The sequence below is a fragment of the Bos indicus genome, chromosome 29 (genome assembly GCF_029378745.1).
Source record: "Bos indicus isolate NIAB-ARS_2022 breed Sahiwal x Tharparkar chromosome 29, NIAB-ARS_B.indTharparkar_mat_pri_1.0, whole genome shotgun sequence".
In the NCBI taxonomy this organism is placed as follows: Eukaryota; Metazoa; Chordata; class Mammalia; order Artiodactyla; family Bovidae; genus Bos; species Bos indicus.
In genome coordinates, this window is record NC_091788.1 from 18,910,431 (window position 1) to 18,934,703 (window position 24,273).

The 24,273-nt window shown below is 41.9% G+C and overlaps 1 protein-coding gene and 1 non-coding gene across 5 annotated transcripts in view; one reads left to right on the forward strand and one right to left on the reverse strand.

Annotated features, from left to right (window-relative positions):
- The window catches only part of PAK1 (p21 (RAC1) activated kinase 1), a 160,671-nt gene that overhangs the window by 53,764 nt on the left and 82,634 nt on the right, over window positions 1-24,273 (forward strand). The window contains exon 1 of one of the 4 annotated variants that reach the window (XM_019955102.2): window positions 10,531-10,747. The exons of 2 other annotated variants lie outside the window; for them this stretch is intronic. The gene's annotated coding sequence lies outside the window, so the exon portion shown is untranslated. Of the gene's footprint in view, window positions 1-10,530; window positions 10,748-24,273 lie in introns of those variants that run through there. One more of the 4 variants, XM_019955100.2, reaches the window with a different exon arrangement.
- TRNAG-UCC (transfer RNA glycine (anticodon UCC)) lies at window positions 23,082-23,154 on the reverse strand. The gene has a single exon. It is a non-coding gene; the product is annotated as a tRNA-Gly (tRNA).

Here is a 24,273-nt window from a genome sequence, read left to right on the forward strand (position 1 = left end):
TTTCCAGTTTGATTTATTCATTCAGCCATTACTTACCATCCTCCTACTGTGTGCAAGGAATAGTTATTAGGTCTGAAGATAAAGAAAAAGTTTTTGCTTGTGGGGTATTTATTCTATTGGTGGAAGTCAACCAATAAGCAAATAAATATGTCAGTTGATGTTAAGTGCTGTGCATACAAATAAAGGAGGGTAGGAGGGAATAAAGAGTGCAGAGATGGAGTGAAGAGAGGTTTTTGTTGTTTTATAAAGAGTAGTCAGGGAAGACCTCTGATGAAGTAATATTTGAGTAGAGACCTGAAGGAGCTGAGAAAACAAGTCGTATGGATATCTGGGGAGAAATATTTTTAGACAGGTAACCAAAGGTACCAAGATCCAGAGGTGAGAGTGTATATATCCTGTTGGTAGTTTGTCATGACTGAGCAACTGAGGGCACACACATACACGCTTATACACTATTCTAGGTAAAAGTTGCTGATGGTGTGGACCAAGGTGGTAACAGTGAAGTAAAGGTGATGAGAAGTGATTGGATTATAGATCTATATTGAAGGTAGAGTTGTTGGAATTTGCTGGTGGCCTTGATGTGAAGGTGATAGGAAAAGTGGAGTCAAAGATGAATCAGATTTTTTGGCTTGAGTAACTGGAAGAGTAGAATTACCATTTATTGAAAGGGGGACAAGTGAAGAAACAACAAATTTTTGGATCTGTTAAGTCCAGCTGTCAGTGACACATTTGTCTTCTGTTGTCTTTATAAATGCTCTGTCTTTGAAGGTAGGAAATAGGTCTCCTCATGTTTTCATCCTCTGTGACTGCACTGAATCTAGCATATGGAAAAAATTCAGAAAATGGTGAATGAATAATGAGATTATTTACTGTTTCCTTGAATGTCTAGATTATTTACTGTTCCTAAATAGAGCTCATGTTTTTTCATTCTTTGGGCCTTTGCTTTTGAGGTTCCCTCAAGATGACTCTCTATCCTCACCCCTATTCTCAGTACCTTTATCTGTGAAAATTCTACTCCTAAAACCCAGCCCAGTACTCTCTTCTTTACAAAACTTCGAGCTCTACAGATGTAATTGATGTCTTCCTTCTATGTACTTTTTTGCCTTGTTTGAACTTCAGGTACATTTTGATTTAGTTAGTTGCTTTGGAACTGACTGCCACTGAATAGATTTTTGCCTTTCCCTGCTCTTTCCATCCCTCCATTGCTTATTTCTTTTCTTGAAATATTTTGGTAAGCTATTATTGTTTGCTTATTTGTTTTATACTCTGCCTCACTTCATAGTTCTTAATAGACAATTGGCTCTGCCATCTAATTACAAGAAAGCATGGTATATTAGATGACTATTTTAAGAGAACCAAAATCATTATCATTGATTGACATCCTCTTATGTTTAACTGGTAATATCAGAGGTTGGAGGAGGTCTTGGAGGAGGTCGCCATTAACTGCACCATAGAGCTGCCAGAACTTACACAGGACAGGGGAAACAGACTCTTGGAGGGCACAAACAAAACCTTGTGTGCACCAGGACCTAGGAGAAAGGAGCAGTGATCCCACAAAAGACTGACCCAGACTTGCCCCTGAGTGTCCGGGAGTCTCCAACAAGGCATGGGTCAGCGGTGGCCTGTTGCAGGGTTAGTGGCATTGAGTGCAGCAGTGCATGCATGGGACCTTTTGAAGGAGGTTGCCATTATCTTCATTACCTCCATCATAGTTTGGCCTCAGGTCAAATAACTGGGAGGGAACACAGCCCTGCCCATCAATAGAAGATTAAAAGTTTTACTGAGCATGGGCCCACCCATCAGAACAAGACTCAGTTTCCCCCTCAGTCTGTCTCTCCTATCAGGAAGCTTTCATTTGCCTCTTATCCCTCTGTCTTATCCCTCTTATCCCTCTGTCCCTCAGAGGGCAGACAGAATGAAAACCACAATCACAGAAAACTAACCAAACTGATTACACGGACCATAGCCTTGTCTAACTCAATGAAACTATGAGCCATGCCCTGTAGGGCCACCCAAGATGGACGGGTCATGGTGGAGAGTTCTGACAAAATGTGGTCCATGGGAGAAGGGAATGGCAAACCACTAAGTGTTCTTGCCTTGAGAACCCCATGAACTGTATGAAAAGGCAACAAGATAGAACACTGAAAGATGACCTCTCCAGGTTGGTAGGTGCACAATATGCTACTGGAGAAGACAGGAGAAATAACTCCAGAAAGAATGAAGAGACGGAGCTAAAGCAAAAACAACACCCAGTTGTGGATATGACTGGTGATGGAAGTAAAGTGTGATGCTGTAAAGAGCAATATTGCATAGGAACCTGGAATGTTAGGCCCATGAATCAAGGCAAATTGGAAGCGGCCAAACAGGAGATGGCAAGAGTGAACATTGACATTTTAGGAATCAGTGAACTAAAATGGACTGGAATGGGTGAATTTAACTCAGATGACCATTATATCTACTACTGTGGGCAAGAATCCCTTAGAATACATGGAGTAGCCCTCGTAGTCAACAAAAGAGTCCAAAATGTAGTACTTTGATGCAATCTAATAAACGACAGAATGACCTCTGTTTGTTTCCAAAGCAAACCATTCAGTGTCACAGTAATCCAAGTCTATGCCCCGACCAGTAATGCTGAAGAAGCTGAATGGTTCTATGAAGACCTACATGACCTTCTAGAACTAACAGCCCAAAAAGATGTCCTTTTCATTATAGGGGACTGGAATGCAAAGGTAAGAAGTCAAGAGATACCTGAAATAACAGGCAAATTTGGCCGTGGAGTACAAAACAAAGCAGGTCAAAGGCTAACAGAGTTTTGCCAAGAATGCATTAGTCATAGCAAACACCCGCTTCCAACAAAACAAGAGAAGACTTTACACATGGACATCACCAGATAAACCATGATGGTGTGATCACTCACCTAGAGCCAGACATCCTGGAATGTGAAGTCAAGTGGGCCTTAGGAAGCCTGATTTAGTGACTACACCAAAGCCTTTGACTGTGTAGATGGCAACAGACTGTGGAAAATTTTTCAAGAGATGGGAATACCAGACCATCTTACCTGCCTCCTGAGAGATTTGTATACAGGTCAAGAAGCAATAGTTAGAACTGGAGATGGAACAGCAGACTGGTTCCAAATTGGGAAAGGAATACATTGAGGCTGTATATTGTCACCCTGCTTATTTAACTGAGATGCAGAGTATATCATGTGAAATGCCGGGCTGGATGAGCACAAGCTGGTATCAAGATTGCCAGGAGAAATACCAATAGCCTCAGATATGCAGATGACACCACCCTTATGGAAGAAAGCAAAGAAGAACTAAAGAGCCTCGAGGAAAGTGAAGGAGGAGAATGAAAAAGTTGACTTAAAACTCAACATTTAAAAAATGAAGATCATGGTATTTAGTCTCATCACTTCATGGCATATAGATGGGGAAACAATGGGAACAGTGAGAGGCTTTATTTTTTGGGGCTCCAAAATCACGGCAGATGGTGACTGCAGCCGTGAAATTAAAGGATGCTTGTTCCTTGGAAGGAAAGTTATGGCCAACCTAGACAGCATATTAAAAAGCAGAGACCTTAGTTTGCCAATAAAAGTCCATCTAGTCAAAGCTATGGTTTTTCCAGCAGTCACATATGGATGTGAGAGTTGGACTATAAAAAAAGCTCAGTGCTGAAGAATTGATGCTTTTAAACTGTGGTGTTGGAGAAGACTCTTGAGAGTCTCTTAGACTGCAAGGAGATCCAGCCCGTCAATCCTAAAGGAAATCAGTCCTGAATATTCATTGGAAGGACTGTTGCTGAAGCTGAAACTCCAACACTGTGGCCACCTGACGGGAAGAACTAACTCATTGGGAAAGACCTGGATGCTGGGGAAGATTGAATGCAGGAGGAGAAGGGGACGACAGAGGATGAGTTGGTTGGATGACATCACCAAGTCAACGGATTTGTGTTTGAATAAACTCTGGGAGTTGATGATGGACAGGGAAGCCTGGCATGCTACAGTCCATGGGGTCACAAAAAGTTGGACATGACTGAGCAACTGAACTGAACCGAACAGTGCTTGCATCTAAATGACCTGAAAGGTCCTGATTAGGCTAAGGTGACTTCATAGACAAAACATCACTGGTCAAGGTCCTTGGGTTGAAAGAATAGTTTGTGATTTTTTTACTTTGTAAAAACAAAAGACTATATAAATGCAAGGAGTAATTGGACTTAAAAGGAGTCAACTGCCAACTTCTGTAAACTTGGGCATGTTATTATGTATCTTAGATTTACTTTCTTTCTTTAACTGTATAGTTTAGTCTTTTAAAGTCCCTTCTACTTCATCTGATTCTGCTTTTTCATATATTTAACCAATAGTCTATTAGCCCTCAGTAATATACCTCAATTTCACATGTCTTTCATTTCATCAGAGGAACCAAGCTTAGCCAAGCTTCCTGTAGCTCACCTCTGAAAGAGACAGCATGTGAGTTGGCTGGTCTGCCTTCTGTCACCAAACCAGCATCTGGTTTTTGAGAACTGAGGTCTAAAAACAGAAGGTGCCTGAATCTGCTCTTTCTTGCTGAAGACATCAGTGGTCCTCCCTTATACTGTATCATTCATGTTTTGTAGTTTCTTCCACCATATCCTGTTTATTTTGTTTATTCAGTTTTCTAGTGAAACACCTTTTACATTTTTCTATATGCTAGCCTCCCTTCTTAGTTATGATTCTTGGAATCATAGGCCATTTCTAGGTCATGTTTAATCCTGATGGCCAAGTACAGGCAAGACCACATGGTATGTGTTTGATAAATGTTTGAAGAGATAGAGTACTTATTACATTTGCAGGTGATAAAGAATGGAAAGAAAAGCTACTGTGCTAGATGGCACGAGAGAGAAAAGAGAGTGAATGAGAGAGCAAGGGACCTTGATAAGGTGGATTGAAGCCAAAAAGATGAAATTTAAGGAAGATGACAGTGAAGTTCTACATTTTAAGTTTCAAAGAAATGGCGACATATGGGGACCCTAGAGGAGACCTAGCATGATGCTATGCTTAATAAGAAAATTGTGGTTTTGGCTGCTTAAGCCCAATGTCAGCCAAAGGTACTACTGTGACTTTAAAGCTAGTGGAGCTTCAGACTGAATTATTGGAAGTACTAAGTATAGTTAATGGAGGTGAGTCCAGCTACATTCTATAGAGGATGGACTGCACTTAGACTGTCATATTCCCCATGGGGAACCAGGCAGTAAGAGGTTCATTGCAGACAGAACTGTGTTTAATGGAAAGTGCCCTAAAGCATCACTACTCAAAGTAGAGTTTGTAACTCTTCACAGTCTGGAATGAGGTAAGCATAGAAATTGAGAGTGTGTAGGAAATGGCAACCCACTCCAGTATTCTTGCCTGGAGAATCCCAGGGACGGGGGAGCCTGGTGGGCTGCCATCTGTGGGGTCGTACAGAGTCAGACACGACTAAGCGACTTAGCAGCAGCAGCAGAAACAGCAGGAACTTGTACAACAATTTGACAGAGTACTTTTATGCCTAATGAATCTAATAAAAAGAAAATTAAGTTTATCTTATATGTCTTTTTTTGTTTGATACTTTCCCTTTATTTTTTATTTTAATAGATTTTATTTTTAGAGCTGTTTTCGGCTTGTAGAAAAATTGACCAAAAAGTGCAAAGACCATACTCCACATCTGTCCCACTGCTCCCAGCATTCCTCTGAAAGTGCTTAACATCTTGCATTAGTAGTACAATTGATGAATTAGTATTGGCACATTATTATTAACCAAAGCCTATAGTTTATATTAGGGTTCACTCTTTGTGTTGTACAGTTTTATGGATTTTGAGAAAGTCATAGTATCAGGTATCTACTACTATAGTATCACACAGGATAGTTTTCCTATATAAAAAATGTGTGTTTCACTTACACATCTGGCCACCACTTTCTTAGTGCCTGGCAACCACTGATCTTTTTGCTGCATCTCTAGTTTTTCCTTTTCCTGAATATTCTGTAATTGGAGTCAGCCTTTTCAGACTAATGTTTTTCATTTAGCAGTATGTATTTGGGGTTTTTTAAGTCTTTTAATGGGCTTTCCTGGTGGCTGAACTGGTAAAGATCTTTTAATGTTTTAATAGTTCATTTCTGTTTATTGCTGAATTTAATACACATTCTATGGATGTTTGTCTATCCATTCATCTATTTGAAGCATATCTTGGTTACTTCTGAATTTTGGCAGTTATGAATAAGGCTGCAATAAATATTTGTGGATAGATTTTTCAACTCATTTAGATAAATATCTAGGAGTGCAATTGTTAGATTGTTTGGTAAGCCTATATTTAGCTTTATAACTGCCAAACCCTCTCTCAAAGTGGCTGTACTATTTTATATTCCCTTAGCTGCTGCTGCTGCTAAGTCGCTTCAGTCGTGTCCGACTCTGTGCGACCCCATAGACGGCAGCCTACCAGGCTCCCCCGTCCCTGGGATTCTCCAGGCAAGAATACTGGAGTGGGTTGCCATTTCCTTCTCAATGCATGAAAGTGAAAAGTGAAAGTGAAGTCTCTCAGTCATGTCCGACTCTTAGTGACCCCATGGACTGCAGCCTACCAGGCTCCTCTGTCCATGGGATTTTCCAGGCAAGAGTACTGGAGTGGGGTGCCATTGCCTTCTCCGATATTCCCTTAGCAGTGAATGAGAATTCTTGTCGCTCCACATCCTCAGCAATATTTGGTGGTGTCACTGTTTTGGGTTTTAGCCATTTTAATAGGTATCTAGTGGTATTTTGTTGTGCTTTAATTTGCAAGTCCCTAATGACAAATGACTTCCCTGGTGGCTCAGACGGTAAAGCGTCTGTCTACAATGCGGGAGACCTGGGTTCGATCCCTGGGTTGAGAAGATCCCCTGGAGAAGGAAATGGCAATCCATTCTGGGACTATTGCCTGGAAAATCCCAGGACAGAGGAGCCTGGTAGGCTACAGTCCATGGGGTCGCAAAGAGTTGGACATGACTGAGTGACTTCACTTTCACTTAATGACACATGGGGGATTATCTTTTCATGTGTTTATTTGCCATCTCTATATCTTCTTTGATGAGGTGTCTGTTTAGATTTTTTGTCCAGTTTTTGATTGGGTTGTGTGTTTTCTTATTGTTGAATTTTAAGGGTTCTTTGTATATTTGGAATATAAATCCTTTATCATATGTGTATTTTGCAATGTTTTCCCAAGTCTATGACTTGTCTTTTCATTCTCTTAAAGGGTCTTTTGCAGAGCAAAAGTTTTAATTTTTAAATAAGCCCAAGTTTTCAGCTTTTTCTTTTATGGATTGTGATTTTGTTGTATAAAAAGCCATCACCCAATCTGAAGTCATCTAGATTTTCTCTCTGTTATCTTCTAGACTTTTTCTTTTTTTATAGTTTTGCATTTTACATTTAGGTCTGTGATACATTTTGAGTTAATTTCTGTGAAAAGTGTAAAGTCTGTTTCTAAATTTTTCTGCAGGTGGAGGTCAAGTTGTTCTCACACCATTTATTGAAAAGACTATTCTTTCTCCATTGAATTTCCTTTGCTCATTTGTCGAGTGTCAGTTGGCTGTATTTGTGTATGTCTATTTAGGGTCTCTATTCTGTTCCATTGATATATTTGTCTATTCTTTCACCAATAACATGCTGCCTTTATCTCTGTAGCTTTATAATAAGTCTTGAAGTCAGGTAGTATTAGTCCTCTGATAGATACCTATATATAGCTAGAGTTATATTCATAAGATATGTCGCCTAGGCTATATCCCAGACCAATTTAGTAAAATTCTCTGCTAGGACTTAAGTATATATATTTAAATCTTCCCAGATAATTTTGATACATAGGGAGAGTTAAAAACCAGCATACCAAAACCATAAACTCCTTGAAGGTGTGGTCCTCTTTGATGATATGTGTGTCTCTGGTGGTTTGTACACTTTGCTTAAATAGTTGTTGAATGAACAGATAATTAAAAGAACTGAATGTGTTTATTTTGGAGAAGAGAAAAAGTGCATGGCCATGATACATCATCATATACACATATCTGAAAGCCTTTGATATGACTTGGCACTGAAGGATGCTTTCTGAGTGCTCTCGGAGGTAGAATTAGAAGTTTACAGAGAGGCACCTGGCTGAATATTAGGAAGCATTGTCTCATAGTGCTCATTGCTCCTGAGCTTTCTGTTCCTTCACATGTCAGCAGAGCCCATATATAAGAGCAGATGCTTCGGAAATTAGGTAAGGTCAGATGTTATGAACTATGTTCGGGACTGAGAACTCTTTTCGGTTCTCCTCTCATTCATAAGTTGAGGGACATGGGTATGGGGGTTAAAAGAATATTCTAAAACTACTTTGAATCTGAGTTCTCATAGTGCAGCAGACCCCTCTAGTCTGTATTATTGATTAATTATCTCCATGCTGGAAGAGATTTTCAAGAAATTCCATCTCCTCCACTAAAATTGAGATTTTGGTAGTTGTAATAGCACAGGTACTGAGGGTCTGGGAAGGGTGAAAGATACTTAACAGAAGAGCTCTTTTCTGTGCTCCTGGAGTTCTTTCCCTGCATCCTCCTGTAAGCAGATTATGTTGGTATATTGAATGGACGTGTGGACATCTCTCAGGGAAAATGGGTAAATTCCATAAAGTTTCCCTATAGTACACTTAAATTTCTGATCAGACGTAATACTGGCTACCTGCTCTTTGCCAGGCTGTAGGAAGAGGGATATGGCAGACATCTCTTTGTTGCTACAAAGATAATTGACATGGCAGAGAGAAATAAAGCATAGGCTTGGGAGTCAAACCAAAGTTGGAATGAGTCAGTCCTTTACCAGGTGTGTGGTCTTGGGGAAGTCACTGCCGTCTCTCACTCATCACATCCTGTCTTTTACCAATTTTTGCTGCTGCTTCCAAGCCATCTATCTCTAGAATATGTTTATTTCTCCTTATCTCTTCTCCAATATATTAGTCTAAATTATTACCTTCTTCTCTCCAATGTATTAGTCTAAATCATTACCTTCTTCTCTTGGCTAAAGTTCTGAAAGAATTTACTGACTTCTCATTTTCATAACTGTCTGCTCTGTTTTCCATTCAGCAGTCGGTGATTTAAAAAAAATATAGATTAGACCTTGTCATTATGCTTAAAACTTTCCAAATCTTTCCCATTGCTAAAACCTAGAACAAAACCCAAACTCCAAGTTATGACCCCCAAGAGGTCCTACATTCTCTTGACTCCTGATATCTCTCAAGGGCAGTTTATAGAGGTAATTGACAAGGTAAATTACCCTTATGAAGCACTTGGAAATGTGTGAAAGTTTTTTTTTTTTTAATTTATTGTTTCAATTTTGGGGGGTCAACACTAGGATTTAGAGGGTCTGGGCCAGTGTTGGTAAATATTCTGTAATGTGTTCTGCTCAGGGCCCTTTACAATGCCTGATTCACAGTCTGTGTTTAAGAAATACTTATTGTACAAAACCATGTTTTCATGGAACTCAGTTTTTTTTTGTTTTGACTGGTGTCTTGGTTTTGGTGAGCAGGGGCTACTCTCTAGTTGCAGTGATGGCTTCTCTTGTCGTGGAGCCCAGCCCAAGGGCTCATGGGCTTTAGTAGTTGCTGCGCGTGGGCTCAGTAGTTGCAGGTTATAGGCTCTAGAACACAAGCTCAGTGGTTGTGGCACCCTGGCTTAGTTGCTCTATGGCATGTGAGATCCTCCCAGACTGGAGAGTGAACCCATGTCTCTTGCACCGGCAGGCAGACTTCACCACTGAGCCACTAGGGAAGCCCAGAACTCAGTTTTGACACATGTGAATTGGTGGGGCTTCCCTGATGGCTCAGTGGGAAAGAATCTGCCTGCCAGTACAGGAGATGTGGGTTCGATCCCTGGGTTGGGAAGATTCTTCTAGAGAAGGAAATGGCAACCCACTGCAGTTTTCTTGCCTGGGAAATCCCACGGACAGAGGAGCCTGGAGGGCTATAGTCCAAAGCGATGCAAAAGAGTTGGACCCGACTTAGCGACTAAATAACGACAAACAACTACTTCCTAAGGTTGGTGAGATAGACATAACATTTTGTGAAGTACCTGGTACAGAATAGCACTTAATAAATGGTAGCTGCTACAGAGATTTCTTTGCTTAGAAGCAGCTATAAGCATCCGCCCAATGTTTTCCCTGGGGCATTCGAATTAGAACCTGACACCTTTGTTTGGGGTGTGGGTGGGTCAGTTTCTTTGCTTGAAGCCTAATATAGAATGAATGGTAGGTTTGATTTGACTTGTCCTGGGTCCAGACCCAGCTGGAGAAGCAAAGGCACAGAAGAGCTCTGGTTCTCTTTCTTGACTCTGGGGCCCACTCAGGAAGCTCAGACAGTCCCCGGAAAGCCTGGATTCACTGAGAAGTACCCCCTGCTGAAGACTAGGTGGGGGAGAATAGCTGAGGGGGTGGGAAGGTCTCTCTGCTTTCCCTCAGAGCTTCTTTACTGAAAGGAGAAGCGGGTTTTCTCCCGCCTCCTTCCCTCCCTTGTTTCCCCGCCCCTTCTGCTTCGCCAACCCCAGAGCTGAGCCTTTGCTGCGCCCTGTGAGGGCGGGAGCGTGCTGCACCCCAGAGCCACAGCTCGGGCGGCTGAGCTGCTGCGAGCCCGGCCCCAGCCAAGTATAGCTGCCCGGGTGGAGCCTGGGTGTCGTGCAGCCGACCAGGCGTGGGAGAGGTGCGGCTCTGCGACAGAAACCGCAGGCAGAGATGCCGGGGCCGGCTCCCCCGACCAGGTAATGCTGGCCCACCCTGGGGCATGCTCAGCTGGGCGGTGCTGGGGAGGGGGGACGGCTCTGCTGGTTTCCGGGGACTGGTGACGCGGGTCCGGTAGACTTAGGGTCTCTTCCCTTAAGAGACCCTAAGTAAGAGAAGGGGTTTATGGTGGAATGCTCAGATGAGCCCACCCAGGGCTAGGCCAGGGCTGGAACCAGAGCCCTGGCTAGGGAAGGCTCTGAAGGGGAAGCTGGTTTTGGGGAACTTGCTCTGCCTGAGGATCCTTGCTTCTTTGCAAGCACCCTTCTGCTTGGCGGCTGGGGTGATGCTTCCCTCTGCTTTGGATTAGCTGCTGTCCTGCCAGACCGAGGGGGCTTTTCTCTCCGGTCCTGAGAAGGGGCACTGTATTATAAATGACTTGTTAAGAGGTGGAGTGAACTGAGAGATGAGAGACTTGGGGTGAGGGGGAATTAGTCCCATTTAGGCAGCCTTTGTGGGCCTCAGTTTCCTTATCTGTGCAGCAAAGGGCTTGACATTTTGTTTGTGACTGGCATTTTCAGACTGCCAAACTGCCTTTTGGACAGGCAACTTGGTAAAAGCCCTAGAGTAGACTGCAGAAATGTGCCCCTCAACACTGTAGGAGATAGGCAAACTTGGGAAACAGATCTTGGTACCTTGTCTTCCAGCCAATCTTTTGAATGGCATCTTACTGGGCTGCTCAGGACTCTGTGACTTCATGGACAAGGCAGAGGTTAAGAATGGTGGTTTTTTAATTATTGAGTGTAGGTGTATTCGGAGAAGGCAATGGCACCCCACTCCAGTACTCCTGCCTGGAAAATCCCATGGACCGAGGAGCGTGGTGGGCTGCAGTCCATGGGGTCGCTAAGAGTCGGACACAACTGAGCGACTTCACTTTCACTTTTCACTTTCATGCATTGGAGAAGGAAATGGCAACCCACTCCAGTGTTCTTGCCTGGAGAATCCCAGGGACTCAGGAGCCTGGTGGGCTGCCTTCTGTGGGGTCGACATGACTGAAGCAACTTAGCAGTAGCAGTAGGTATATTGGTCGTAGGGAGACAGAGCTGGGAAGAAGCAGGTCAAGGTATATTAATAGTTTTTCTCCAAATTGGTCAGTTCTTTGATACTTGGGCATAAAGCTGCTTTAAACGTTGCTATCTTCTCTGGAACTTCCTCCTTAGAATGTCGAGCTAATGACAGACCTTGAGACTGTGTAATGTCTTAATCATGATCATCTGGGACCAAGAAACATATGTCAGGCTGATACTAATCTACCTTGATTATTTTGGACTGCCTTCTTCCCTTAGTTTTTCTATGACTCTACCACCTTATCTTCTCACCAGTTGCCTTTCTACTTCCTACTCCTGATCATTTTTCCTGTCCTGTGCTCTACTCACTTTTTCTCCCATTCCCATTTTCTTTTTCCTGCTCCCCTTTCCTCTCATACTTTCCCTTTCTAGTTCTTTCCCCTCCATAGCCAGTTTTCCTCTTGAGTCCTTCTCTTCTTGATTAGGCTTTCTTCTCTTTTCCTTTTGGTTCAGCTTTCTCATTCTTGGCAGGTTACTGGTTTGCAGGGACTTTTGCTATGTTGTTAGTGAAATTCAAACACTATTCCCTACCCGGCTCCCTTACTTTTGCCTTTCACCATGAATCTATCTTTCCCAAGCGCCAGTCTCTCCTTACTGCCTCTTTGCCTTGCTTTGGGCCCAACAGTAAGCAGTCTTTCTTCCTGGATTTGTCCCCCACCTCATTTCCCAGAGGCAGAATGAGTAAGCCAGATGGGAAGGGGAGGACTTAGGAACTGGGGTGGGAGGACTTAGGAACTGGTGTGGGAGGAGGGCAAGAGTTTTCTGGAGGCTCTAACTTCCTTTAGTGAGATGAGCAACTAAAGTGAAGTCCCTCAGTCATGTCTCACTCTTTGTGACCCCATGGACTGTAGCCTACCAGGCTCCTCTGTCCATGGGATTTTCCAGGCAAGAGTACTGGAGTGGGTTGCTATTTCCTTCTCTAGGGGATCTTCCTGATCCAGGGATCGAACCCCGGTCTCCCGCATTGTAGGCAGATGCTTTATCATCTGAGCCTCCAGGGAAACGGTGAGCAACTAGGAAGTACACAAAGACTCTTTAGCAGCTTAGAAGCTTTGCTGACCTGAAGGAAGGGAGGCAGACCTGTGAACCTAGGGAAGAAGAGGAGGATAGCAGGAGTGGGTTGGAGGGAGAGAAGGAAGAATCCTGAGGGAGAAGAACAGTGGTCTTTTGAAGAAGAGAGTGGCCTGGGTAAGATAGGGGTTGTTTAGGGCTAGAGGTTGCTGTATTGGGAAACACTGTAGTTTGGGAAAGAGGACCATATACATTCATTTTCTTTCTCTCTGCAAACTAGCTTTTTGGGCTGATTTGTTTTCTCCTCTGCAAACCTTTTTTCAGGAGTGTCCTCAATGTGGGACAGTGAGAGGGAAAGCAGAGATAACAAGGCAAGATTGCTATTATACATATACTTACTGTCTAGACAATGTGCTTATGTACAAAAAACTTTGAATATGATATCTGTTCATCCTTAAACCTTCTCTGAACCATCTATGTTAGTTATGGTACCAGGTGTTGGGGATGCAAAAATGGAAATTGAACTAAGTTGCTGCCTTCCAGTGCAAGTCTAAGAGTGGGTATCTGAAACCTCATGTGATAACGATATGTGATGTAAGAGAAGCACAGGGAGCTATAATAATGCAGAGGAGGGAACTTTTGATTTCAGTAAGTGGCAGACCTGGACCCTAAACTCAGGTCTTCTCTACAGGTGATATCTGTGCTTTTATACCACATTATCTTCTGACTCTGTGTGTACATACAGTGTACAGAGGGTTTTCTTATGTTTTCCTTTCTGCCCATCTGTGAGGCTAGACTCTAGGTGCTGCTGATATGAAAAAAGAACAGATACCTGTGATAGGTCACTGTGCCATAGCTAAACACTCATTATTTTGGAAGGGAAACACTCTTTTTCCTTGTTAACTTCTCCTGGCTCTGGGCCACTTGGGGGACTTGATGCTGAGTTCCCTGTATGAGTCATTTGTACTCCCCTCCCCTTCTGCACCCCACCAATTTCTTAATTCAATTTCTGGCAGACTATAGAGCCGAGAGACCAGATGGAGCTAGGTGAAGCATTTTATTTCCATTGGCCTGTGTAAAATAGGGATTTAATAACTCATAGGGTTGGTAAGGATCAAATGAAATAATAAATGTGTGAAAAGACTTTGTAAACTGTGAAGTGCTGCATAGATGTTATTGTGATTGTTCCTAAGTGTATTTTCAGCCATGAAAAATGCTCAGATGTTGCAGCCTGGAGGAAATGCCAAGAGTTGTTCACTGACTAGTTTAAAACTGAGCCTCAATCCTTAAAAATGAAAGAAAGGGGCTAGAAAGAGGATGCTTTGCTTTAGAGACTGGTAATTGAGCCCTATACTGAACACTGAGGTTGAGAGGTTTAGTGTTTTCTTTGTGTGCATGTGTGCTAAGTTGCTTCAGTCATGTCTGACTCTTCGTAACCCTGTAGATGGTAGCCTGCCAGGCTCCTATGTCCATGGGATTCTCCAGGCAAGAGTACTGGAGTGGGCTGCCAGCTCTTCCTCCAGGGGATCCTCTTGATTCAGGGATTGAACCCACATCTCTTATGTCTCCTGCATTGGCAGGCAGGTTCTTTATCACTAGCTGCTGCTGCTAAGTCACTTAAGTTGTGTCCGACTCTGTGCAACCCCATAGGTGGCAGCCCACCAGGCTCCCGTCCCTGGGATTCTCCAGGCAAGAACACTGGAGTGGGTTGCCATTTCCTTCTCCAATGCATGAAAGTGAAAAGTGAAAGGGAAGTCACTCAGTTGTCTCCGACTCTTAGCGACCCCATGGACTGCAGCCTACCAGGCTCCTCCATCCATGGGATTTTCCAGGCAGGAGTACTGGAGTGGGGTGCTGTTGCCTTCTCCGTTACCACTAGCACCACCTGAGAAACACAGTGTTTTCTTTAAGGTCAAATAAATGGTAGGTGGCAAGCATGAGAAGTATTTTTAGTGATACCTTGTGCTATAGCAAAAAACAAAACAAAATAAAAGAAGGAAGAGGGAAAGGGATTAAAACTAAACTGACCTCAGTTCACCTACTAGGTACTGGTTTTTAATCTTTCTAATATTCATATATAAAATAGAAGATATTTATAAATATCTTGAGTTATAAAGTTTAAAATAATTATATATAAAAAAGAAAAGAATATATAGTGGGTACTTTATAGCTGTGGAGAGGGCACTGGCACCTCACTCCAGTACTCTTGCCTGGAGAGTCCCATGGATGGGGGAGCCTGGTAGGCTGAAGTCCATGGGGTCGCTAAGAGTCGGACACAACTGAGTGACTTCCCTTTCACTTTCATGCATTGGAGAAGGAAATGGAAACCCACTCCAGTGTTCTTGCCTGGAGAATCCCAGGGACGGGGGAGCCTGGTGGGCTGCTGTCTATAGGGTCGCACAGAGTCGGACACGACTGAAGCAACTTAGCAGCAGCAGCAGCAGTTATAGCTGTACTTACTTATATCCTGCAAAAATACCTTTGAAGTTACCTTCTTAAGAAAGTCTTCCCTGATTCCTAGGCTGTTAAGGGCTTCTATTTTTATTTTTTTTCATTGAAGTGTAGTTGATTTACAATATTGTGTTAGTTTCAGGTGCACAGTGAAGTGATGTAATTATATGTATATTTCACATTCTTTTCCCTTATCAGTATTACAAAATATTGAGTATCATTCTAAGGGCCCCTTTTTTGGATTCATGTGCATCGTCTTGTCACTCATAGTGGCACTTACCATGTTGTACTGTCATTGGGGTTTTTGTATCTGTCTCTCCTGTTAGCATGTGAATGATTACTAGACAGAGAAGGTCTAGTAAATCTTGGTGTTTACTGTTATTAAGCCCCATTTCTAAGAATACATTGATAAATAAAACAGACAAAGTTGCTCCTTTGTAAAGCTTACTGTTTAGTGAGAGAGATGTATAATAAGTAAGCAAATATAATTAAAATTCATGATACATGTTGTAAAAACCCAGAATTCCATTTGTTGAAATTAGCTTTAGGGTACTTATGAAGAAAGCTGAGCGCCGAAGAATTGATGCTTTTGAACTGTGGTGTTGGAGAAGACTCTTGAGAGTCCCTTGGACTGCAAGGAGATCCAACCAGTCCATTCTGAAGGAGATCAGTCCTGGGATTTCTTTGGAAGGAATGATGCTAAAGCTGAAGCTCCAGTACTTTGGCCCCCTCATGCGAAGAGTTGACTCACTGGAAGAGACTCTGATGCTGGGGGGGATTGGGGGCAGGAGGAGAAGGGGACGACAGAGGATGAAATGGCTGGATGGCATCACTGACTTGATGGACGTGAGTTTGAGTGAACTCTGGGAGTTGGTGATGGACAGGGAGGCCTGGCGTGCTGCAATTCATGGGGTCGCAAAGAATTGGACATGACTGAGCGACTGAACTGAACTGAACTGAGACATGCAGGCAAAATATTTAAAAGAGTGGCCCCCAACTCTTGGGCCCAAGTTAGTAACTGTGCCACACAGCAGGAGGCAAGCGAGTGAGACTTTGTCTGCCCCTCCCCATCACTTACATTGCCTGAATCATCGCTTGCATTAGCATCTAAACTGAACCTCCCCGTCCCCTCCCCCTGTGCCTCCACCCTGTCTGTGGAAAAATAGTCTTCTGTGAAATCCGTCCCTGGCCCTGAAAAGGTTGGAGACTGCTGATCTAACAGATAGTTATTGGTCTGAAAAAGCTTTGGGACTAAAGATAAAAACTTGGGTTTCATCAACATATAGATAATATGTTAAGTTATGGGAATGGATGAACATCTAGGACAGAGTGTATTGTGAGGAAAGGAGCTTCCTAGCCTGGGACGTGTGTAGGATAGCTAGTGAAGGAAGAGTCTACAAAGGAGATAGGAATGGACAGAAATATAGAGGGAAAGTTAGGTGAATGTGCTTTTCCAGAAGCCAAAAAAAGTAGAGCATTTGAAAGAGAAGGGAGGTCAATTACATTGTATACTGCTGGGAGGTTGAGTAAGATGAGGACAGAGTAGTGACCATTTGATTGGCAACGTGGAGATGATTGACAAGGAGGCTTGACAAGACTACTTTTGGCCAAATAGTAGGGTGTTAGTTGGCAAGCAGAAGAGGAGGAAGTGGAGATAGTATAAGTAGACAGTTCTTTTGAGAAGCTGTGTTATGAAGGGGAACAAAGAAATAAATAGTGTTTGGAGGAGTATGTGAATGTCAAGGGATGTGTGTGTGTGTGTGTCTTTGAATAGGAGATGCATAGCATGTTCATATTCATCCACTATTCTAGCTCAGGTCAAAAATTTAGAGATCTTCTTGGTTTTTCCTTTTTTTCTTACATTGTATATTTAGTCTCTAAATAAGTCTTTGGCTCTACCTTCAAAATGCTCTCTGCCTACTGTGATCCATTTAAGCCATCATCAGTTCTTATGTGAATTATTGTGATAACTTAATTGTTTCTCTGCTTTTCCTTTGCTCCTCTGCAGTCAGTACTCTGCAGCCATAGTGGTTTATTCAAAACATAAATTCTTGAGTGTCTTCTCACACTTGATACAAAATCCAAATTTATTGTGGCCTGTAAGGTCCAGCCTATTCTGACCTCTGGCTACATCTCTGCTCTTAAACTCTTAACCACATTTCTCCTTGTTCACTCAACTTCTGTATTGCTGGCCTTTTTACTATTCTGTATGCCCCAAATATTCTTATCTAGGACATTTGTGCTTACTGCTCCCTTTGCTTAAAATACTTCCATATATTACTGTGATTTGCTGTTGCACTTCATCCATGTCTTAAGTGTCTTTTCCTCAGAGAAGCCTGTCCTGATCATTATCGTGTGTACCACCCCCATCCCTGTCCATTTATATTCACATGAACTACTGTTTAATTTTCATTATGGACTTGACATTGTATATTTATTTATTTATTTCTTCACTTCTCTTACTAATCAATCCATAAAGTCCACGGACACAGTGGCTTTGTTCTATTCAGCTAGACTAGAATTGTTACATTATGAGTATTAATGAGTATGAGCTAAATGAGTATTAATATTTGCTGAATGACTGAATATGTGTGTGAGAGAGAGAGAGGGAGGTTAATGTAGCTGCTGAAGGAGAAGAACATTCCAGGTGAGAGGGAGTACAAGTGAAGGAGTAGAGGGAGAAGAGAGAAGGGGAGGATAACTTCTGATAAGAGAAGAGACACCTCCTTCATTGTATGATACAGTGGGTGGTACTGGTGCAGGGAAACATACAGATTTAGGAGTAAGAAGATAGAGTTCTCCTGAGAAGATTTTTGTTTTCTCATTGAAAGTTGGATCATTGCCTGAGGGAAGGGGTAGATGAGAATCCCAATTGGTGATTTGAGGCAAGGCTGGATGGCATCACTGACTCGATGGACGTGAGTCTGAGTGAACTTCTGGAGTTGGTGATGGACAGGGAGGCCTGGCGTGCTGCAATTAATGGGGTTGCAAAGAGTCGGACACGACTGAGCGACTGAATTGAACTGAATCTTAAGTAGGAAGAGCATCATAATTTTCAGGCTAAAGCAGTCAACCAGGTAATGTTCTCTAGGATACTCAGCTCTTTTCGTATAGAGGCAGTTTGGAGAGAGTTAAGCTCAACTATCCTGAAGCTGGGATTTTGCCACTTGAATTTTGGAAAGGAAGAGGAGGCAAGGGGGTAGATTTTTCTTGTTTTTTGATCAGGGTGGTTTAGTATATACATGTGCAGAGAAATTTTATTATAAGCCATCTTATTATCCCTACAAATTTTACTGAGAGTCAATTATCCAGTGTCCACAGTTAATATCTTAAGTCTCATTTTACTGATCTTTACTCTGGCATTAATGGGGTAATATGACTCTTGATACCACTGTGTACTTTCGGCACATTGTAGTGTATTTATTAGATGATAAATTCTAATTCTCCTTACTTTTTTCTTTTTTATTGTGGTAAATGCACATAATATAAAGTTTACCATCTTAATAATTTTCAAGTGTACCACTCAGTGGTGTTAAAAATACATTATTGTACAACCATCACCACCATGGAACTTTCCTGGTAGCTCAGCCAGTAAAGAATCTGCCTGCAACTCAGGAGACCCAGGGTCAGGAAGATGCCCTGGAGAAGGGATAGACTACCCCTTCCAGTATTCTTGGGCTTCCCTGGTAGCTCAGACTGCAAAGAATCTGCCTGCAATGCGGGAGACCTGGGTTTGATCCCTGGGTTGGAAAGGTTTCCTGGAGGAGGGCATGGCGACCCACTCCAGTATCCTTGCTTGGAGAATCCCCATGGACTGAGGAATCCTGGTGGGCTACAGTCCATGAGGTTGAAAAGAGTCAGACACGACTGAGCGACTAAGCACAGCACAGCACAGCACAGCATCACTGCCATCCATCCCCATAACTCTTTTTATCTTGTAAGACTGAAACTCTATACCTGTTAAACAACAACTTCTCATCCTTCCCTTCCCCTAGCCCCTAGTCAACACCATTATACTTTCTGTCTTTATAATTTTGAGTACTGTAAGTACCTCATGTAAATGGAATTATACACTATTTGTCTTTTTGTGATTGACTTATTTTATTGAGCATAAAATCCTTGAGGTTCATCAGTGTTGTAGCATGTTGTAGAATTTCCTTCATTTTCTGAATTATATTCCATTCCATACCACATTTTGCTTATCCATTATCTGTCAATGAACACTTGAGTTGCTTCCACATTTTGACTATTGTGAATAATTCTATTATGAACATGAGTGTACAGATAGCTTTTCCAAACTCAACTTTCAATATTTTTGGATATAGACCCAAGAATTAGAATTGCTGAATCGTATGGTAATTCTATAATATTTTAATTTTTTTAGGAACTGTTTACTATTTTCCATAGTGGCTATACCATCTTATATTTCTACCAGCAATGCATAAAGTTTCCAGTTTCTCCACATCCTCATCAACACTTGTTATTTTCTGTTTTGTTTTGTTTTTTTGATAGTAGCATTCCTAATGGATGTAAGGTGGTATCTCATTGTGGTTTTGGCTTGCATTTCCCTAAACATTAGTGATATTAAGCACCTTTTTATGTGCTTATTGGCTTATGTGCATATATCTTCTTTGGAGAAATGTCTGTCCAAATCCTTAGCCCATATTTGAATTGGGTTGTTCATGTTTTTGTTTTTGAGTTTTAGAGAGTTGATGTTTTTTGATGTTTAAGTGATTTATGTTTAGGGAAAAAAGGAAGTGATGGACTAACTGATAGTGGATTGAAGCTCAAAATAAAGTTTAGGAATGCTTTTGGAAGTTCTTGAACAGGTGAGCTGCATGGAGGTTTTGTTTGGATGATTCACTCTAGATATCAGTCAGTGAACATTTTGGGAATAAAGTCTAGGGTGTGATCATGAGAATAATGATTAACTTGGACTGTGTGCATGGTAAGTCACTTCAGTTGTGTCTGACTCTTTGTGACCCTGTGGACTGTAGGCCTCCAGGCTCCCCTCTCCATGGGATTCTCCAAGCAAGAATACTGGAGTGGGTTGCCATCCTCTGCTCCAGGGAATCTTCCTGACCCAGGGATTGAACCCAAGTCTCTTCTGTCTCCTGCATTGGAGATGCAGGTCAGGAATTTCCCAAGATGATAGAAGAGGATTATAAGACCTCTGGTGTTGATTTCTGCAAGTCATCTGCAGGGGTGATAGGAGTGAGGAAGATGTGTGGTATTATTGGTAGGGTGAGGGGAGGGTGAAGGTATGTCAGTGTAAGTTAAATCTTTGACTCCATATCTCTCTGCTTTTTCCATTTTGCTTTACAGGTACAATTTTTTCCAAGTTTTCCAGATAAAGCTCTTTGTTCATTCTGTCTCAATTTATAATTAGTGGAAAAAGTATTTTTAAGAGAATTTGAATAATCAGGCTAGTCATGTCCTTTGCACTGTTTCATTGAGTGATCTTAGGTAAGTTACATACCCCATGGGTTTCATATTGGAACTATAAAATAAAAATTTTGAATTAGCTGACTTTATAAGATACTTCCAGCCCCTGTGTTTTTCTTCTCTAAACCAGGCTGCCTTGGTCAGTTAACCATTACTAGTTACCTAATTGTGCCAGGTCTGTGCTGTCTTGGGGACACAGACATTAATCGTACTTAGTTTTGTTCCATGACTTGTTCATGGACTGGTGAGATTAATATCATGAAATATGGAACCTGCTGCACAGAATTATGTATAAAATGCTATTAAATTTGGGGCAAGGTAGAAATAGGAGGGCTGTGTGAAGGTTTTGTAGAGGAAGTGAGTCAAGCTGAGTGTTGAAGAATGAGTAGGAATTTTCTTGGCAGACAAGCTGGGATGTTTTAGGCAGAGAGAACAGTGTGGGCAAAGGTAAGAGCGTGAAATCACATTGGGCTGGAATGAGAAGTTTAGTGGTAAAGGAGATGAAATGGGTTAGGTAATTGGAGACAACAGGTATTTATTGAATATCTGTTTTGTGTCAGACAGCATGCTGGGGACTTTATATATGCTTTTAAATTCTCATAATAACTCTGTGAAAAAGACAATCTTACTTGTATTTTACCAAAGAGGAAACTGAGGGTCAGAAATTAAAGTAGTTTTTCTATGCCCAGAAACAGCTTCCAGTTTTCCTCTCTGCTATCTCAGCACTTGCTTTCTTGTTGCTAAACCAGTGCAAGTGACTGGACGCTGCATAGCGGGAATGTCTTTGACTTGTCCGAAGGACGTCCCTCAGCAAATTCAAGACTGCAACATTCCAGGCTCCTGCCAAAGAAAACCTCCTGGCACGATTTAATTAAAGATCAGATTCTCATAACCAGGTGTCAAGGGCATGTACTCCCCAGTCTTGGGTGGAGTGCTGGTCATGCAAGTCTCAGCAGCTCTAAGTTGTTGGAACTGAAAAATGGGATTAATATATGAGATAGGTTTATTTCTTTTTTCCTTTCCCATCTTCATTTAAATAATGGCCTGAGGTATTATTAGAGGTTATGTAGTCCATTCCTTTGCCTCTTGAGTGAACAGTAAGGTATAGTGCAGTGGAAAGAGAGGTGATTCTATAGTCACACAGATTTCATTTCAGGTCCCTGGCTCTGCTGCCCACTAGCTGTGTGACCCTGGGTGACTGGCAGCATCTCTGAGATTTTTCTTCTGAGTTATTCACTATTTTATCCCCAGCACCTAACACAGCCTGACAAAAAGTAGGAGATGAATAAATGTTTGCATGACTGAATGAGGAAAAGATACCAACCAAACAGATTTCCAAGTTTTCTTGTAAATTCCACTAATGTTAGTAGTTATTAAAATATCAGACCTAAGTGATGTCTGAAACCCTGTTTGTAAAGATGGTTGGTCCAGGAGCTTCTATTCGGATACTTTTAAAGAATTTTGGCAACTTTGTTTAGGCATTCAGAGGCCTCTCCTAAACTCCGAGTCCTATTGTGTGAGCTCAAGGCACCACAGAGTCCTCAGTACAGACAAATAGCAGCTGGTCCCCTCCTCCAGACCATATCTCCTTTCTCATTGTCATCTCTCAGCCTTTTCTTAATCAACCATGTCATCTTTTATTTTTAACACGGAGCTTCATTGTACAGATCTAGAACTGCTTAGAAGGGGCCATTTTTCTGACTATAGCTGTGTTCATTACAGAAAATAAAAGGCCCTCTCTGACTGCTGTGTCCTATTTTTTTTACCTTCATGTTGCATACAACGCCATACTCTCACACTTAAGTTTTTCCTAAGGTCTGGAGTATACTTGCCATCATTGTTCTCTATCAAAATCATTCATTTATTTATTGTCTGTTTTCCTTGGTCAAGATAATATTTCAGTGTCTGGGCCTATCCCAGACCAATTAAAATCAGAGTTCAAGCAGTGGTATCCACCCCTCCCTCCCTTTATTAGGAAAATCTGAAACATACAGCAAAGTTGGAAGAATTTTATAGTGAATGCCTGTATAATCACCATATAGATTCTTATATCATTAATATTTTCATGTTAACTTGCTTTATCACTTCCATTATATGTTGACATGTATATTATATCACATCCCTATGGTCAGCCATTAATGTATCTTATTTTTAAAAATGCATTTCGAAGTAAATTGAGGGTATTAGCGTACATCCTCTCTTAAGTACTTCATCTAGTATTTTAAAAAGCCCCAAGTGAATTCTTATAGTCTAGAGTCAAAGACTACTATCTGACCCATTTATTCTTTAAGCTCCTACTCTTTTTTTTTTTGGTTGCACTGCATAGCATGCAAGATCTTAGTTCCCTGACCAGGGTTCTAACCTGGGCTCCCTGCAGTGGAAGCACAGAGTCCTAACCACTGGACCACCAGGGAATTTCCCTAAGCCCCTACTCATTTATTTATCTCTATATCCCTGGTTTCTGGCATAGAACCTTATAAGTAAGTACACATTAAAAATTATTTGAATTGTACTTGAATGAAGAACTTACAGCTGCAGTAGAAGGTGTACATAACTTTCACTTGACTTATTTGAGGAACAGGAAATTGTTTTATCTTTTCTGTTGCTTACCTCGTGGCAGACATTTAGTAAATATCAATCTCAAGTCCAGCCTGAATGTGTTTATATATTTCTGTATTTGCCACTGGCTAGATTTGACTGATCTAAATGTAAATCAGAAGTAGCATAGTTCAGGTCAGTGAAGGTACAGAGGGGCTAGAATTACCTCAAGTATAGTTGGAAAATTCTTTGGCAGCGTGTCTGAAGACTTGGGTTCCAGTCCTCACCTTTAAATTTCTGTGTGGTCTTATGCAGTTTCTCTGTACTTTTTGGACCTCTGTATTCTCACCTGTTATGTAAGCAGATCAGATTAGATGACCTTTAAGATTTTTTCTGGCTTTGATGTTATGGGTATCTTAAAATCTTTGATTATCTTGACTGTGTATTATACTAATGGCTGTGGAATCCAGATGTGATAAAGTAGAAAGAAGTGGTTGTTGGTGAGCACATTCCTCTGAATCCCTGTCTGGTTTTATTTAGTATGTAAAGGTCCGTCTAGTCAAGGCTATGGTTTTTCCTGTGGTCATGTATGGATGTGAGAGTTGGACCGTGAAGAAAGCTGAGCACCGAAGAATTGATGCTTTTGAACTGTGGCGTTGGAGAAGACTCTTGAGAGTCCCTTGGACTGCAAGGAGATCCAACCAGTCCATTCTAAATGAAATCAGTCCTGGGATTTCTTTGGAAGGAATGATGCTAAAGCTGAAACTCCAGTACTTTGGCCACCTCATGTGAAGAGTTGACTCATTGGAAAAGACTCTGATGCTGGGAAGGATTGGGGGCAGGAGGAGAAGGGGATGACAGAGGATGAGATGGCTGGATGGCATCACCGACTCGATGGACGTGAGTCTGGGTGAACTCTGGGAGTTGGTGATGGACAGGGAGGCCTGGCGTGCTGTGATTCATGGGGTCGCAAAGAGTCGGACACAACAGAGTGA